General features: G+C 36.4%; 1 long non-coding RNA gene across 1 annotated transcript; it reads right to left on the bottom strand.

Annotated features, from left to right (window-relative positions):
• Positions 1 to 1,500: 1,500 nt before the first annotated feature.
• Positions 1,501 to 5,066, bottom strand: LOC106167196 (uncharacterized). Its single transcript, XR_015335516.1, has 2 exons — positions 4,805 to 5,066; positions 1,501 to 4,274 (listed from the first exon to the last, which is right to left on the bottom strand). It is a non-coding gene; the product is annotated as an uncharacterized LOC106167196 (long non-coding RNA).
• Between the last annotated feature and the right edge of the window lie 13,574 nt (positions 5,067 to 18,640).

Below are 18,640 nucleotides of genomic sequence, written 5' to 3'. Positions count from 1 at the left end.
ACATAACTTCCCTAAAAATGGCCCGATCATGCTGATTTTCGAACTTGACCTGCGTATTATGGATATTCATCATTTCTGTAAGTTTCAAGCCAAAAGGTAAAACGGTTTTCCACTTATCGTGTTTACGGTGTTGAATATATGCTGAAAAAAGTGAAAAAAAGCATAACTTCCCTAAAAATGGCCTGATCATGCTGATTTTCGAACTTGACCTGCGTATTATGAATATTCATCAGTGCTGTAAGTTTCAAATCAAAAGGTAAAACCGTTTTACACTTATCGTGTTTACGGTAAAAGTGCACGCCAACGGCGTCGGCGAAGGCGACGGCGACATTAACGGCGACGGCGACGGCGACGACAGACGCAGGTGACGGCTATATGTACAGACACATCTGTGTCTGTACATAAAAAGCATTTTCCTCAGGCGTTTTAGAGACGTTACACAAATGCTTTCCTTGCCAGAAAACGCGAAAGTCCCATTTTACCATGGACAAACGATATCGTACGAACCAGCACATGCTTCTCTGCACTGATCCGCAAGCACAAAGTCTATCCTGTCCGATAATACGGTGTAACGTGACAGAGAGTCCCCCATGACAGTGAGTCCGCTTCCCATTCATTTGTACAGGTTGTGGGGAACCCTTCTTTAGACCATCCCGAGGCCCCACATTACATTAAATAGCTCTTTATGATAAACCCTAGGGTTTGGGCACAATGGGCTCACGTCTTTGGATAACGCTATCTGTAATACTGCTACAGAGATTCCCAGGTCCCTTGACTTAAACTCTGCACACGGAAAAGAATGAAACAACTCCATGTTGTAACTTCAACAGAATATATTTTTCTACACTAACAGTTACATGGTACAAGCCCCTCTCTCTTCTATCCAGTCTCACTTCTACATACCGGGGTATTACTCTCCCCCTAGATTTAAGTTTACAGATTTTTATACTTAACTTTATCAGTTAAACTGTCCATCACATAACTTTAAAACTGATTGGTTACTTCAGACACAAGTCCACCCCCTCATGGTGGGCACTACCAATAACCAAGGAGTTATAACAGAACCTTCTGTTATACTGTAACTCCTTGCAATAACCAAGCTCTAACAGATTACAGACTTCGAAACAAAGGGCATTAAAGTTTCAACCGCAAGGTGTGAAGTACAGTGTACTATCTGAAGCTACTTATACAACTTGGCTTCCCATGTATGAATTTTATCACACAATGGTTTCCTCTGATTGAATTAATACAACGCTATGTATGAAAGTTTTAAAAGTACCAATAGAGTGTTTTCCACGAAATCGTGAGCATGCGCAGTTCGCGCCATTTTGTGCGGGACTGTTTCTCAGGGGGCAAGAGTAGAAGGGGGCCTTCATGGACGGCTGTAACGATGTAAAGTAGATCTCCTGCTCTTTGCATTTATCGGTAATGGGTGGTCAAGACAACTGCTGTGTGTATAACTGCAGCCACCGGAGAGGTAGAAAAGAAAATGTTTGTAGGTTTTGTTTTTTTTTTGTATTTCCAAAGGACAGACGTTCGACATTGCTATGGATTAGTGCCGCTGGTCGTGCGAACATTTCATCAAAAGATATAACTGACAACTTCAAAGTCTGTGGCTGTCACTTCCAATCCGGGAAGCCAAACAGGAAAGATAGTACATGTATGTCTATTGATGCAGTACCATCAGCTGATTTACCAAAGTCACGCAAACGGCTAAACAGTATTTCAAGTGCGACATAGGTCGAAACGGCGGAGAGTAGGGCTAGAAAAATTATATTGAAGAAGCTAATCACAGCAAATTTACTTTCTTTCATCGCTTTATTTAGAAAAGTAAAACAAAAATCACAAAGACATATTTGATTTGTTCACTGCTGAGCTGTTGCATGTCCAAGTTTGCAAATAAATTACTGTACTAGTACCTGTAAATGCACTAGCATCGTGCCATCTTCCAATTAAAATTAATCTAAAAAAGCTGCACATTAACACCTGAGCTAAATCTAATAAACGGTATATAAGATCTTAGACCTGAGTAAAATAAAACCAACCTACATGGGAAATGTTAATTTAAAGCACCATCATCTGAGACCAAGTTAATTAAAAACATTTCTATATCACAAAGTAATTAAATATCCATTGCACTGCTAAATACATAAAATATATACAAATTGCACTTGAATCCTGCATCAACTGATAAATAAAATAAAAATTTAGTCTAAGAAAATGAAAGTTCACTCCTGAGAAGCATTTCCATTCTACTGTATTCCGGTAAAACCTATATAATAGCACCATCTAATACAACCATATTTTAAAACCTTTACTTTATCACAGCGTTATTTAATATTTATATCCATGTTAAATACACAAAAGAAAAAATATTTTCAAAAAAAAAGGACTATTATCATGCAGGGATTATTATAACAGCATGAAAATAAAACACTAACGATTTTCACAACCCAAGATCACAATGCAGAATAATATTGCACATATTCTCAGTTTGGTATTAAATGCATGTATAGAATAAAGCTTGAATTTTTGAATGAAAAAGAAAAATGTTTAATAGTAGCGTCCACCAACTCTGTCAAAATGAATGTCTTGTAAAAACTGGTCAGTTTAGGAACCACAGATGCCCAATGAACAGCATCAAACAGAACAGATTCAATGAAGAGATCCTTTTCTGTGCACAAAACAAAATCTTACTTATGAATGTTGTACACAGCCATTTGACCCTGGACTTGAGTGAAGTAGGCCTAGCTATGTTTCTGATTCAAATATGGCCTGTTGTTTTCGTCTAGCTTTAAACATGACAGTTTTCTGTTGACACAGAGTGGTCCACTAAAGCTGTTGTGTAGATTTTCTGCACATATCCATCTTGAAAATACCGATAAGCTTTCAGACTTTTGAATACCCGCACAAATTTCTTATCGTATGTCCTATCCTTGCTGTCTATGAGATACGTTTTCAGTTCTTTCTTGGAAAAGTCATCAGGTACGTCTGTTAAATTTCTATTCCAAGCACTCGCATGAATGTTTTCGAAAAAAATCAGGTGTTATCATGTTATCGTCGATATGGCGTCCGTCGTGTACACTCCGCACTTGCCCCTTGAAACTTCAAATCCCGCAAAATCTCGTGTTCTCACGGAATATTTAGCGGAAGTCACGTGACCGTGGAAAACACTGTATTACACTTTTTTCTATTAACCCGTTACAGTGACGTCATATTTGCTCCGTAACACTAGTCCCGCGGCCATGCTGGAGGGAATGAAGGGCTGGGAATAGTAGCGTAAATATAGGTAAACCAAATAAAATAAAGTAAACTTCATATCACGATCAAGGACACCAAAGGGAAAAGGATATATACAAGCTGAGGCTTCAGCTGATCAGCGGGATCGACCGTTATGAACTCAAGACAGTCTAAAAACGTGAAATCCTACTAAATGCTACTTACCCAACATCGTGTTGTCAGAAGATAGTTCAGTTATCTTGTACTTCATTTTTCTTGTTCATTGGGTAATAACAGTTATAGTTTGAGAGAGTTTAATGTGTAATCATAAGTTTAACCTTAAATAGAAGCAACTTTTTTCATAAAGGATAGATATAAGAAATTTGAGCTGATCATCAGAATAAACCCTTGTGGACTCAAGGAAGAATGTATGATTGTCTTATGTCTTTGGGGATTTTCAGATGCTATTGTTTATACAGAAGTAAAGTATGCAGAACATTTGCTCTATACCATCATCAACTTTTTAAATTATTTCAGCATTCATTTTGTTTCATTAGAAAGTACATGTAACGAGACTGTTGTTTGAGAGAGTTTAATATTCACCATGAATGCAACCATTCATATAAGCAACATTGTTAGGATTTTATTATTATTCAGTCATTCACAGAAGCAAGGCATTTTTCACACTTATGTATTTATGATGTCCAATGTAAAATAACAATAATTCAGTTCATGAACTGATTTCTGCAACCATTTGCTTAAACATATAGGAAAAGTGCACATTTTGTATGAATAAAAGTGAACATGAAATGCTCAGTTCTGAGTGTCGCTTAAATTAAATAACTCCTGTCATGCACTGGATTTCACTCTCCTGATGTTCAGATCCTGTCTCTTCAGCTGGTCACAGAGATCTATGAATATTTTTTGCTGCTTCTACCTTGTGTGTCATCTAGCTGCCTTTTGTACCTGTCATCAAAAGCTTCCGTTTTTTTTTTTTAATATAATTTACTTGCACCCAATCAGTGTGGCTTGGTGGGAAATGCCTGATCAATTTCCTAAATGTAAATTAATAGAAAGATAACAATAGTGATTTTTATTCATATTATAACTTACAACATAACAGTTGAAAGGAGCAGAATTTAACATTTTTACAGAGGAAAGTGCAAAATTATTTCATGAGGTTATTAAAGTTATACGTCAATAACACCTGAGGTAGAATTAACTTGCAAAATAAAATTACTCTTATCACTACACCAAATCGAAAATTAAGCCACTAACTTCCAAATACACTTCATACAGGTAATTGATTTAATTGGCCCAGCTCAGCTGTGTACAGTACAAATATAGCCTTGACACTAATTGGGAATAATGCTAACCAGGTAGAAAAGAGGTAGGTGACAGCCGATAAAATCTAGAGAGCACCGTAACTGATAACAAATTACACCCAAGGCAATAGGTGAGTCTTCATTATAAAAGTCGAAACCCTGCCTGGGTATTTCCACACGTCTTAACAAATTAACACACTCTCCACTCACACTTTTTGGGCACTAATTTAAATATATACGTGCGCCCCAAACGTACACACCTAGGTCTTTGGTGTTCTACTGTTTTTTCTTTTATGGTAAAATCTGCACAGTTGGCTCTTCATTCTTTGCTATAAAATAAATTAGTTTTATCCTTTACTTTTCCCAAGAGTCTTGATTCAATGCCACCTAGCCGTCTCTCCTCCGTTTATGGTTTTAGTTCCTTCACCATGGATTGCTACCACTGCAGGCAGTCTGTGAACGCTTTTAAAGTTAGTTACCTTCTCTCGATCAAATACCCTGCAGTAATTCATCATTTTGCTCGGTTAAGGCCGGTGATAGTAAAAGGACCAAAGTCATAGAAACAAAGCCCTGGGCTTATAAGTTTTTATAAAAAATTAAAACATACTTCCCAAAAGGCCAATTAAAGACGGGGATTACGTACAGTGTCCAACGGATGACGCTCTGGCGCCAATTTGAGGGGAAAAATGCCGTTTTCGGTATTGGGATTTTCTCTATAACCAAGACAGCTATTCAAGTGATTCAAAAGGCCTCATAAAGCTGGGTGAAAGCACTACAGCGTGGTACCAGGGAATTGTCTTAAACTATTTACTTCTGATTTTATCATCTTTTACGTTAAATCAGCCCATATTTCAATGGGTTATTCACTTCAAAAGGCAATAACTTTCAAACAAACAATTTCCTTTGAAACCCCTGATATCATGCTGTAGTCCACATTCCTAACAACAATAGGTGCAACTTTTGTAACGATAGGTTGCTCAGATAGTGAGATATACTTGGCAGCGATTCACTTATCTCGTCAATATAGAAAGCTGTTAAAACAGCCAAAAACGTTCACAGGTTGGTTAACAGGGCTTATTAGTCAAATGCTTAGCTGGCAAATTTACCTGTTATCGGTTATACGATCAGATGGAACCATTGCTTATTGTCATCTAAAAATATTTTGTTTGGGTGCTTTGAAGGGGCAGAAAATCGTGCTTTTGTTACATTTTCCGACCACTCGTTAGGCATGTAAGCGTGCCGCCATTTTGATTGACAGCTCTGGAGAGGGCCCTAGCCTAGTGATGCCCCGTAGGGTGTCAAGGATATGTAGAAGGAAGCGCTAACAAAGGCGATTACGTTTAGCCGCAATTAAGAGGTGTGAAGTTGCATTTGAACGTTTCAATGGCTCTTCCTCGGCAATCGAGTAATTTTACCTGAGAGATTCCTTCTTTGTTATCGGCAAAGTGATCAGATAAAACTGTGTCGAGAGCAAGTGTCCGTCACTTGTGTTGATACGAGTTTTTTGACGGGTAACGCTGCAGGATTATTTTGCACGGCACTTGGTAGTCGTCAGATCAACGGAAAAATCCAGTGATTACTTCAGAGCGGTCTTGCTCAAAATGCCAGCTAAGATAAAGGGGAGACGCTCAGCTGCACAAGATTCAGCGGTAAAAGTGGCTGAGAGAAGGCTTTTGAATAAATATTTTATTTTTACACACATGACACTTAGACCCTATTTGCTTTTTACCTGCTAGCCTTGACTATTCTCGGGGTCTTTTTGTGATTTTCATTTTTGGACACTTGAACTCTTTCTTCCCGCTTGATCAGTGATTTTGAAATGGTTTTTCTCCAAATATCGCAAAATGCAAAGCCGCTAACATGCGTTTTTATTTTTATTGTTTTAATCATGCTGTCAACCTTTGCTTGGATTTCTCTTGTTCGGCCATTCAAATCACAATTTTTCGCGTGTCTCTCAAGCTCCATGATATCATATCTTGGAGAATAAAATTTTATTTTGTCAACATTAGATTTACCTTTTGCAAACGGCGACCAACAATCATTTCCGGTTTCGTAACGTGTCGCAGATACGCTCGACGATATATATCGCAAAAATTAAAGGCTAGGCTAAAAGTATCCTTTTTTAGCTTTTTTTATTTATGTATTTATCGATTTTTCTTTCATTTGTCAATTAATTTAGACGTTTCGATTAACTCTTTCACCCATTTATTAGGTATACAGAAATCAGTCATCCGACTGAACAAATAGGGCCGGTTTTCCCCAACCGCCACGCATAGGCCTTACTCTCAAAATTTTCCTTCTTTCCTCTGGAAAGGGACTTTTAACACGAACTTTTCTCTTCCCCATAGTGTACTAGCTAGACTTCTTCGCTGCTAAGCTGATATAAGACTTATGACCTATTACCGCACACGTAATCGGCTTATAACTCATTAACTGTGCTCCGACCCCCTCATGGCAACGGCCCTTAGTAACAGAGGCGTGGCTTAGTTGTCAGCTTGACTGGGGCGCGTGCCGGTTGAAAAACTCATCAAAAGACGCATTTTGCGATGCAAATTCATAAAAATTATTACATCCAACGTTAGATACTTTTTTGATTAATATAAACACACAAAAAACTCAAAAACATGATTTTAAGCGTATTTAACCCTATCACCGGCCTTAAATATGAAAGAAAATACAGAAAACGAAAACTGAACTACAGACATGGCTTGTTCATGCGCAGCAGACGATTCCGGTCTCCCTCCAGTATGGCTGCCGTTTGTTTTGATGACGCAGGCTCTAATGGGTCAATACTGTGGTTCCTGACAAGGTGAGCCTCGCCCTTAATGTTGACCCACTTTGGTCAGGCTAACCCTAACCATTATTAACTCAGTGGAGGGCGGACGTAATGTTTCACGGACCCTCAATTTCGTTACACCGGCCCACCGTCCAGTCTCTATGGCCTGGTTACGCGACAAATTGCGGAGAAGTATGAATTTTAAACTCTTGTAATCTGGGATATCAATCGATTTTTGGAACGTCATCTAACTGATCAGATGTAAACAATGCCATCAGATGTATGTCGGAGAAACGGGCCAGAAATTAAAAGATCGAATCAGGCACCACCGCTGCACTATAAAATAACAAAACTTCTTCGTGCCAGTGGGACAACACTTCAACACACTGAATAACTCTACTAATGACATTACTGTCTTAAAATGAATATCAAACGAAACAAGACGAAGACGGAGCACCGAACAGAAATTATAAGAACATGAGACACCTTAAAAACGGACTGAATAGAGACAACAGTTTCCTAAATAAGTATTAATTTTTTTACATTATTTTTTCTTTGTTACGTAGATCTAGACTAATCTTGCCGAGGTTTACTTTAAGCACGCTTTTGTTAGATCGCGTGTCTTTAACCAAGGAGTTGTAACTCCGGTCCTTGCTTTAACACATAACCAACTTCACAAATCCTAGAAGCTTGTTTGTTTACCATTTTTTCAAATCCCGGATTGATTGAAGGCTTATATAAGCACATTTCAATCATCAAGCATTAGATCTCTGTAGCTCTCAAACAGAGAGAAAATATATGGTTTTGAGTGGAAGAAGAAAGGTATTTTTTTGCGTTATTTGTGGAATTTGGGCAATTTTAGGGTATTGTCAAAATCTAACAATTTTCAAGGGTCTGTAATATAAGTCACTTATTCATGGTCATCAAAAATGGCATTCCTAGATATTATTTAAGTTTTTGATAACCCTTTGCTTTGCTTAAAGTTGGACACGGTGTACCCGGGGAGTATTGGTGTGATTTTTTTTTCAGAAACCGAAGAGGGAGAAGGACCCCCCTGACATCCCCCTAAACCCGCCACTGCTTAGGCTGCAGTGTTTTGCCTGTGCTGCGGTCTCGGCCTCAAAATTCATGCGTTGTACTGGTTGTGCTTACGCACAGCAGGAAAGGTCTCAAAGAGTGTTAACTTTCGACCAGTTTGCGCTTCCACACACACACACACACACACACACACACACACACACAGTGACACACACATACACACACAAATAAAATAAAAATAAACAGCCCGTCTCTTCCTGTGTTGACGTGAAAATAAGTGGGCAGGGGGCTTTTAAAATTTTCCTTTGGAAGCCGTAGGTGTGTGAGGAGGGGGCCTCCACCCAATATATTTTGAATTAAGCCATTAATGTTGTGTTTTTGTCATGTAAACCAAATATTGGTCTTCAAAATGGACGATAGACTGCCTTGTATGAATAAAATTAACAAACCTAGGCGGGACTAGTCTCTGTAGTAGACAGCGTATGAAATATTGCTGTCTACAAAAATTTGCCCCATTTATGAGAAGACGCGTGACCGTCTACCATTAAAAGACCAGTTCAATAGAAATATAGAGCTCAGAAGATTGTTAACGCATTGCATAAAATTGTTTTCTATTTTAATTTGGCAGTTTTAATTGTGTAGTTTATCTAAAAACAAGTTTTCACGCACGCTCATGTCAATATACAGCGACGGGCTACTTATTGGCCCGGTGTAACATGAAAATCTGACTCCCCCTCCACAAAACCTCATAAATCTTATTTTATTTGAGTATATGACTGTGATCTTGTAGTATGTAAAATGGAGGATACATTGGCACTTTTTTTTTAGTTTGCAGGTGAAAATTTTCATGAAAAAATAAGAAAATTAAAAATGTGCATTTAACCGCCCATTGTCTCTCTTATGAAAAAGCTATCTATTTGATACTGGATGATCATTTCTACATCTTTCCTATATTTAATTTATGAAGATTATTTTGGAAATATTTGAAAGTTTGATGTTAAACTATTGGGTGAAAAAAACTAAAAAAAATCATGAAAAATAAGAAAATTAAACGTGCATTTTATCACACAGTGATCTCCTGTAAAAAAGCTATCTATTTAATATTTAATGATCATTTCAACATCTTTCCTTTAAATTTACTTTATGAATATTATATGGGAAATATTTGAAAGTTTGATGGTAAACTATTGGGTGAAAAAACTAAAAAAAAAACATGAAAAATAAGAAAATTAAAAATGTGCATTTTATCACCCAGTGACTCCCCTGTGAAAAAGCTATCTATTTAATGATCATTTCAACACCTTTCCTTTACTTTTACATTATGAAGATTACATTGGAAATATCTGAAAGACTAGGGGAGTCAAAATCCTACGGGTAAAAGAATGCAAATTTATTATCCATTTAAAATCTTCAGTCCCCATTTTTCATTCAGCTTTGGGAAAAACAACAGCAAATATAAAATGGGACCTTTCCCTAATGGGAGTCCATAGGAGTCCAAATCCCATACATATTAAAATGAAGATTTCCATAAATTTGTTTCATTTATTTTTACCCAGCATTTTACCATTCAAACTTTCAAATATTTCCAATATATTCTTCATAAAGTATTATAAAAGAAAAGATGTCAGAATGATCATCACATATCAAATAAATAGCTTTTTCATAGGGGAGTCATTGGGTGTTAGAATACAAATCCTTAGTTTTTCTTATTTTTCAAGTGTTTTTTTTTCACCCAATTTTTTACCATCAAACTTTCAAGTACTTTCAATATATTCTTTATAAAGTATCATCAAAGAAAAGATGTCAGAATAATAATCAAATTTCAAATAAATAGCTTTTTCTATATAGGGGATTCATTGGGTGTTAGAATATAAATCTTTAATTTTTCTCATTTTTCATGTGTTTTTTTTTTCACCCAATTTTTACCATCAAACTTTCAAGTACTTCTAATATAAATTTCATAAAGTATCCTAAAAGGAAAGATGTTGAAATGGTCATCAAATGTCAAATAAATAGCTTTTTCATAGGAGAGTCCTTGGGTGGTGAAATACAAATCTTTAATTTTTTTTTTCACCTGCAAACTTACAAAAAGTGCCAATGTGTCCTCCATTATGCATACTACAAGATCATAGTCTTTACTCAAATTAAATGAGGTTTATCAATGTTTTTTTTTTTTTTTTTTTGTTTTGTTTTTTTTTTTTTTTTTGGGGGGGGGGAGTCAAAATTTCATAGGGGGAGTCAGATTTCCATTATGAAAATCTGACTGGGGAGTCACATTTTCATAATGAAAATCTGACTGGGGAGTCACATTTTAGGGGAGTCAGATTTTCATGGTACACCGGCCCTTTATAGGGAACGGATAAAAGCAGCACTTTTTAATTTTACATGGCCACTAACATCATTATCTCGGCATTTTTTCTCTCCGCAGCTTATGAAAAAAATGACATGGTTTTACTTTTTATAACATTCGTATTTTTAATGATTCAAAAAATCCATTTGGACTAGAAGAACATGAATACATGATTAAAGTAATATGTACAGTTCGTAGACGAAGTTCCGATTTCGTACGAGCACCAAAGAAAGGATTATGGAGCAACATACGTACATCTACAACAACGCTACTTCATGTATGGTCATTTTACATCACATCCAAAGAAATAAAAAAAATTTGACGGGTGATTTTTATTACAATTAAAACGGCTGTGAACGAACCCAGGACTCCTTCACGTTGTTAAATTCCATGTAGTCTCTCGGTTAAAATAAAGAACCTGACGTTTTTAACGTGCTGCAAAAGAGAAAATAAAATGTCCCCTACCTCCAGAATGTTACGACGGGCATGAATCAAATTCAAACAGGCTAATTCAACTTTGATGGAAGCTGTCAAGTGAAACTCCAATATCCTTTGATTGATAAGATGCCAATCAAATTCATTAGTTTTGATAGTCGATGTCAAGTAATAACAGCTTGATTGGCCGGTTACATAAACAAACGTCAATCACAATCATTACACAATGGATAACTTTAGTCGTCGAACACGTTTAGTTCAAGCTTCCTACACCCTTTGATTGACAAGGTGCCAATCAAATTTAATTAATTTTGATAGTTGCTGTCAAGTAATAACAGCTTGATTGGCAGGTTATATAAACAAACGTCAATCATCGCGCACTGTGATTTCTCTCGCTGTGAAACAGTGAGTACGCCGAAAGAGAGTGCTAAAATCTGAAGTTAGGATAGAGAAGAATTTCCTCAGCTGTGTCAAGTTATAATAATGATGTGGTTTTTTTCTACAGTCAACAGCTAATATTGAGATAGTTTTAACCTCCAATATTTCGATGTCTATCAGGACATCTTCTTCAGGGAACGATGCTATCCAGGCGAATAGCCTCTACTCAGGAGATATACTTGCCCCCCCCCCCCCTACCTATTCACAATAGAGACAGCAAGTCACCATGAGGAACAATCCGGACATAAAGTATCATGTGGTTCTATAATCGATAAAAAATCAAGGTGATTGACAGTGAACCAAGGGAAAATTAAATGACAATTAACTTGTTAGGATAATAATTAACTTACAAAATATTTCAAGACAATATGTACAGCCAGTTTCCAAACCTAGTTCTCTTCCTGAACCCTTCAGCATGTCTAATACGACACTCTAGATTACAAACTATTTCGTTAAAAGAAGAATTTAGGGAAAGAAACCAATTTCAAAACAGATCCAAGTAAAGAAATATGTAGCGCATGGGTCATTTCAAAATTAGTACAACTTTGTACCCCAGTATGTGCGTGGAAGAAGGCAGAATAAATATTTTTGCATTATGTGTGGAATATTGTCAAATTCTTTTACTGTCAAAGTCTACTTTCTGCAAAATAAATAAATAAATAAATAAATAAATAAATACAATTATACTAATTCATCTTCATTAAAGGTGACATTTGTGTTGTGGTTGAGGTAAGTGGTTTAATTTTTCGGGGCTAAATGTTAGCAAGGACCTGTGATAATAAGTGGATGAGAAACAAAAATATTACTGTAAACAAAAATATTACTGTGAACAACTCTCTAGACATTTTCATGTGCGTCGCCCATTCCTTTTTAACAAACAAACCGCTACTTCGCTCTCGTAACTATTTTTTAGTTTATTTTACTGCAGTAAAGCGTGGATAAAAAAGTTCAAACACCCTCATAGTGCCGTTGTTTTTGCAACTTCAGCTGCTGAGGTTAGGTGAAGGGGGCGAGGACAGGGGCGGATCCTGGATTATTTAAAGGGGGGGGGGTCCGAAACGACAGGCCTCGAATGTGAAGCCGACCATCGCCCCCTTGGTGTGGGGTTTGGGGCCTGCTCAACGGCCCCGACAAAAAATGGTGTTTTGAAGAGAAAACAGTGCCCTTTGGTACGGTTTAGAACTACATGTATGATTTAGCTAGTCAAAATTCTAATGCCAAGAGGGGAATATTGGTGTGATATATTTTTCAGAAATCAGGACCCCTTTCCCCCCTGCCCCCCCCCCCTCTAAATCCGCCACTGTTAAAGAAATACTAATAGGCTGAAAGCTGGGGTCAATTATCGTTTAATAACATTAAAATTTTCACTGTGCACGAAGATAAAGAGTTAAAATATATTTCGACATTTCGCTTGTTTTTTTTTTTAATTAAATGCATTGATCCAAAATTGACATGTTGCTATCTCCGAATGTAGGGCAAAATAGCTGACGTCTTTGTATCCTTGATTATGGCACCCGGTTGCAACACAAGTTTGCGGCATGTTGTTTTTATGACACCTCGATTTTGGTCAACTGTCCATGTGTCATCATTACAACTCACACACACACACACACACACACACACACACACACAGCAGTCCGTAGATCTAACGCACATGACGTCATTAGCAACTGACCAAACAGAATTTTTTTTCATTTAAGCTCCCACTACTCTCACTGTAAACTATTTTTTTCGTGTAGTATGTATATATTGTTAATAAACCAGTTAACATTTTGTGTTTTAAGAAAGCAGTAAGTCTTTAAAATCTTTGGGTTTTTCCAGTATTGTCACAGGGTTATGGCGGAAAGTAAGGTATTCAGATGAAATAAAGAAAAAGGAATTATGACTGGACAAAAGTGAAGTATTGTTATATAAAGAGAAATTGTGAAAATAAAAGAATACGGAAGTGTTTTTTCATCTTCCCCTATTTCTACTGTTGTTATTTGTATGACATAATAACAGGAGCACTTTGAATGTAGGCGCAGAAATGATAATTGCTTTATCTCTTCGAATTATATTTTTGGTATTTGTGTAATATGACACAGAATTCGGAGTATAATTAATGCCCAGTTGTTTCCGATGCATAGATACATGACATACATGGCTGAATGAGTGCCCCACCACTTTGTGTGTACAGTTGAAAAAGACACGTTATACACCCAAACCCAACATAGAGGTGCAAACGATGTCACAGACATGTTCCTAAAAATATGTAGTGCACAGATTTCAAACTATGTTTGATTATTTTAGGGTCCAACATAAAGAAGTTTGAAATTAAAGTTTCACTTACCTGGAACCACGAATAATAAAAAATAATTCATCATCTAACCCCAAAAAGGAACATACGTTACTGTCACAAATGCATAACGTCTAGCTGTGGAAACGTTTTAATCACTTTGAAAATTCAATCATCACGGGTTTTGTTCTTTAATTTATCTCCTACAAGTATTAACGTTGTAAAAAATTACGAAAAGCTTTTGTATAGAGCAGTTAATTGTTTTTTAGCGACTTAAGTTTGCCTGTCACTGAATATTAAAAAAACTGGGAAAATACACCCTACCGACAGTAAAATAAGCATTTAATAAATTATTTTTCCCCTCGTGCTCCAAACATTATATCTGAAATGTCAAACTATCATGGAATCACTATATATTTTTCTGGCAACAAAAGAAAACATTGTTTTCTCTTGCACCAAGTACTTGTAGAAAATGAAACATTTTGTCAATTTTCCTAGGGAACATACGTTACCTAGTATTAGCTATGACGTAGGCCCCATTAGTTACGGTTTAAATGTTTATAAAAAACGTCCTTACGTCATATTTAATTTAACATGATCGAATCACTTTAAAATGTATAAGAACACGTTATGAAAATAAAAAATTAGGTGGTCTGGAACATACGTTACCGGAACATACTATACGTTACCAGTGAAAATCTACTTGTGCCCGAAACTGGCTCCGAAAGAAAAATTAGCTTCTGTTTGTGATGTCAGGTGGTTCTTTCTGACGTCTGCTCGAGCTAAAGATTAGATAAGGTTAGTTACAAGTGTAAAGAAATCCATAAAATCCTCAGTAACGATGTCAGCGAAGTGAATGATTTTGTCGTAATAAAAAATTTAATTCAAATACAGAAATGAATGTCAAAGACGGAAATAAATGTTAAACAAGACTATGGAAGGAAAAAATAATCGCCAACGAGCGCAGTGAGCGCAGTGCCAAATACAATGATACCGAACGGAACATTATTATTTCAGAAAAAATGCGAAACCAGAGCTGAGATTTAAAAAAAATATATCGATCTCGTAAAAAAACGAGGGTGACGCTTATTTGGAAGCGAAAGAAAACGGGTTCAAAATACTATGTAGGCCTACCTTCGCCTCCTTATAAATGTCGTGAAAGACAAAAGAGGCATGCGAAGACTAAATCGCAAAAACGTAGACTTCACCAAAGGAAAGAAGAGCTCCTAGCTGCTATAGAAGTTGCCGAGGCATGTCCACAGCAATCACCACCTGAGAGACTTGTTGTGTGTGCGAGGTGGCCACAACGTGGAAATGATTGAGAAGAAACTGAAGGCAGTCACAATGAACAATTAAAGAACTACAATCACAGGTTAATTCCATAAGAAAGAGGGAAAATGCTATCCGGCAACGTTTAGCCATTGTAGAAGACGAAATACGGAACCACCTGAATTTCCCACGTGCCCCAAAATTAAGACAGAACGCATCATACAGCAGGCTATAGACCCAAGCTAACACTAGTACTGTGCAGAAGCAATTACTTTTATGTCTCCTCCATCCCAGTGTACCACAAACTTTCATAGTCTTATTTATAACAAAAAGAAGGCAACAAAGAATATCGATTTGGTCAAACAAGGCCGCTTTTATCTTATAACCCCACTACCCTAATTATTTTAGCAATAATAACAATGTAGCAAATTGTTGCCTTTATCCTAAGATAAAAATAATATTATATATACACATAATATTCAATAAGACTCATCATCCTAAAAATATGATGACTTATAGAAAATGTTTTTTTAGCTACAGTGGGTCAAGTTTAACGAGTTACACCAAGAAGTAAGATGAACATTTTGCATAATATAGTGGCTGAGAAGATTGCGAAGACGTAGCGTTGTCTCAGATTTCTTTCCGCTGCTACTGGCATTTGCCGGAATCGTTGGTCGAGAACTCGCGAAAAGGGGATGAACTGATCGAAAAGTCGACGGATGGGAGTAGCAGGAAAAAAAGGCAAGCTGTATACATTTTTTTGAACGAGACGACTATAGTAGAGCCCAAGAGCGCCAGTAATCAAAAAAAAAAATAAATAAATAAATAAAAAAAATAATCCATCACGTTGGCACAGTAAAAACACTGTATGAACATCTCAGAAATCTCAAGGAAACTTTTACAACATATCATGCAGCCTATAATTTGTCTTAAATAGCGACTGATGAGGACCGTAGAGACCCTAGAACTCTAAAGTGATACCTGTTTCTTATACCCACTCAATAGAAAGACTTAAAAACGTAATTTTGTGAGCCACTTACTTTTTATAGATGGAACAAACATTATATATATACATTTTTTTTTTAATTCCCAAAAGTGCCGAAATCCGCAAGACAATTTAGACCTTTCAGAGAGGATAGTAAAGCTCATTTTGAACGAATTCTCTGATGTATTTGAAAACCTATAGGTGTGTTGAAAAAGGTGCAAATGATTAAGACGTTTGATACGCGGATCGTGTTTGTGTAATAGGTTATCACTTTTGATGTCTGAGTTACTTTTAAAACCTCAATAAATTCTACGAAAAAAAGCGAAAAATATCTTATCAATATTTATTAAACTCGTGTCCAGTATCTTTTCTATGGCTGTGGAACATACGTTACATTACGGTATGCGTAGGATGCGAGGCGTAGTTGGTATTGTAACTAATACACCCAAAATTTGAAACTGTCAATGAGTTTTAAATTCACGACGAATATGACCAGTGGTAGATAACTTTTAGGTAACAAAGTTTTCAATTATCTATACAATTGACAATTACTGCTATTGAAAGAGTCATCAACGTGGACATTGTAATGAAAAATGATCTTTAGTTTGAAAGTAATTTTCCTAGATCTGGTCAATTTAAAGGTATTTTCCTATCACTTTTCCATTATTAATGACTCATAGGGTTCTGATAGTGTTTAGCTTGCACAAATTTCCAGTGCTCAACTAATGATCGTGTTTGTATCAGGCGATTCAGTGGTAACGTATGTTCTTTCTTACTCTTTTTTCACTTCAAACGGCTATCAATTTATTTGCTTACAAAACAGAAACCCGTGGGCGTAAAATTGGGACATTTGTGGGTTTTTGTTCTATACACATGTAAGTTTTAAAAAATTGGATAATACATCGAATCCATTCAATTTCATTTTTTGAGACTTGAACTTGTGAAATGCACCTCTGTATTGGGTTTGGGTGTATAATGGCATGATAATCTTAGATTTGACAGTCTACGCAAAATCTGCAGATTGTGGTAGTTGAGATATACAACCCAATTTAATCGAGCTTGAACACATATCATAGCTGCATTGAATGAATAAAACGGAAACACGCGGACACCCATGCCATGCTCACCCGATGCATTATTGTGTTCTCCATCTAACATTGATTTCGATGGACGTGACAGAAGTCAATGTCATGAATGGAATATAAAAGCTGGCGTACAGGTTACTCTTTTATCTTTTTCTCCTTTCATTTTCTACTTTCGGGTACAATCCAGGGACGCTTTTACTCCATTTTAACAATAATAATGATAATAATAATTTTAAAAACCACAAAAAATATATTTTCAAGTTATTGATAAGATAGCAACCAAAGGTTTTTATGATAAGCCATATTTAAGGATCGGTGCTTTTGGGCCTTATTATGAATTAAATGTTACTGTTAAATGATTCAACACAACTCAGATTTATCCACACTGCAATATTTAAGTTGGCTACCATTTCATAGATTAAATATGCTAAACTATCTGATCCATCAGAGTGAACACTATATACAGAAAAATTAGAGAGACATTATACACGTGTATTAAAATCACATTTTAAATAAATATCTGTATCATTCAGGCATTTCTTGCTTCTTAGACTATTTATCTTTCCATAAAGTTATCATATTTTAATGTTTTGCCATAAACAGTTGCAAAAATAGTATGTTTAATGATAAAATTGTCGTCAACATTAATGACGCAACGAAGAACTAAAATGTTGGATAAAGTTAAACTTTTTCTTTATTTTTTTGGATTTACATTATCATTATTGACTTATCTATTTATATTTTATTCACCTATTCCTTTTTTAGAAAGGGCTTTGGACAATGCCTTTTTATCTTACATCAGTCGAGAGGATGAGGATGCTTCAACAGGGATATTGAATGCAATCAGGATTCATATGAATTACTAGCCACAGCGGAATCATTTTAAAAGCATACTATAGCAATCATCAGCCGGGGGCGTCTCGATAGTCCGAAGGTTCATTGGTCCGAAGGTTCATTGGTCTGAAAAGTGGTAACATTTTCATCGATTTTTTAATCAAGGGTTCATTGGTCCGAAGGTTCTATAGTGAACATTCGGACCAATGAACCTTCGGACTATTGAACCTTCGGACTATCGCTACGGCCCCCATCAGCCACCTCACGTACTTTTTGAAGAATGATTTCACCTGGAATCCATACTTGCTGTTTCGGTATTTTGATTAGATATGTGCTGCATCTCTCTTTCCGTACAACGTTCTTCTGCCTGTCAACTTTAATCAACCACAAAGTTCAGTGTCGGTTGTTCCCGGTCCATTTTCCCGTCATTCCTGCTGCGTGCAACTGTTCCGGGCAGCGGTTAGAAAAGTCGTTTTGGTATTTTCTACATTAACGACGTCCGGGTCCCGTGAAAGATCAACAATAGCATCATGGCACCAGAAGTGTAACCTCTGGATAATGGTTAATATGTTGCAAAATTGGTAATTATTTCAATTTTGTTTCACTCAGCG

This window comes from Lingula anatina, chromosome 7 (assembly GCF_051362555.1).
Source record: "Lingula anatina isolate TDL-2025a chromosome 7, LinAna3.0, whole genome shotgun sequence".
NCBI classification, from domain to species: domain Eukaryota; kingdom Metazoa; phylum Brachiopoda; class Lingulata; order Lingulida; family Lingulidae; genus Lingula; species Lingula anatina.
This window is presented reverse-complemented; position numbering and strand designations above follow the sequence as displayed.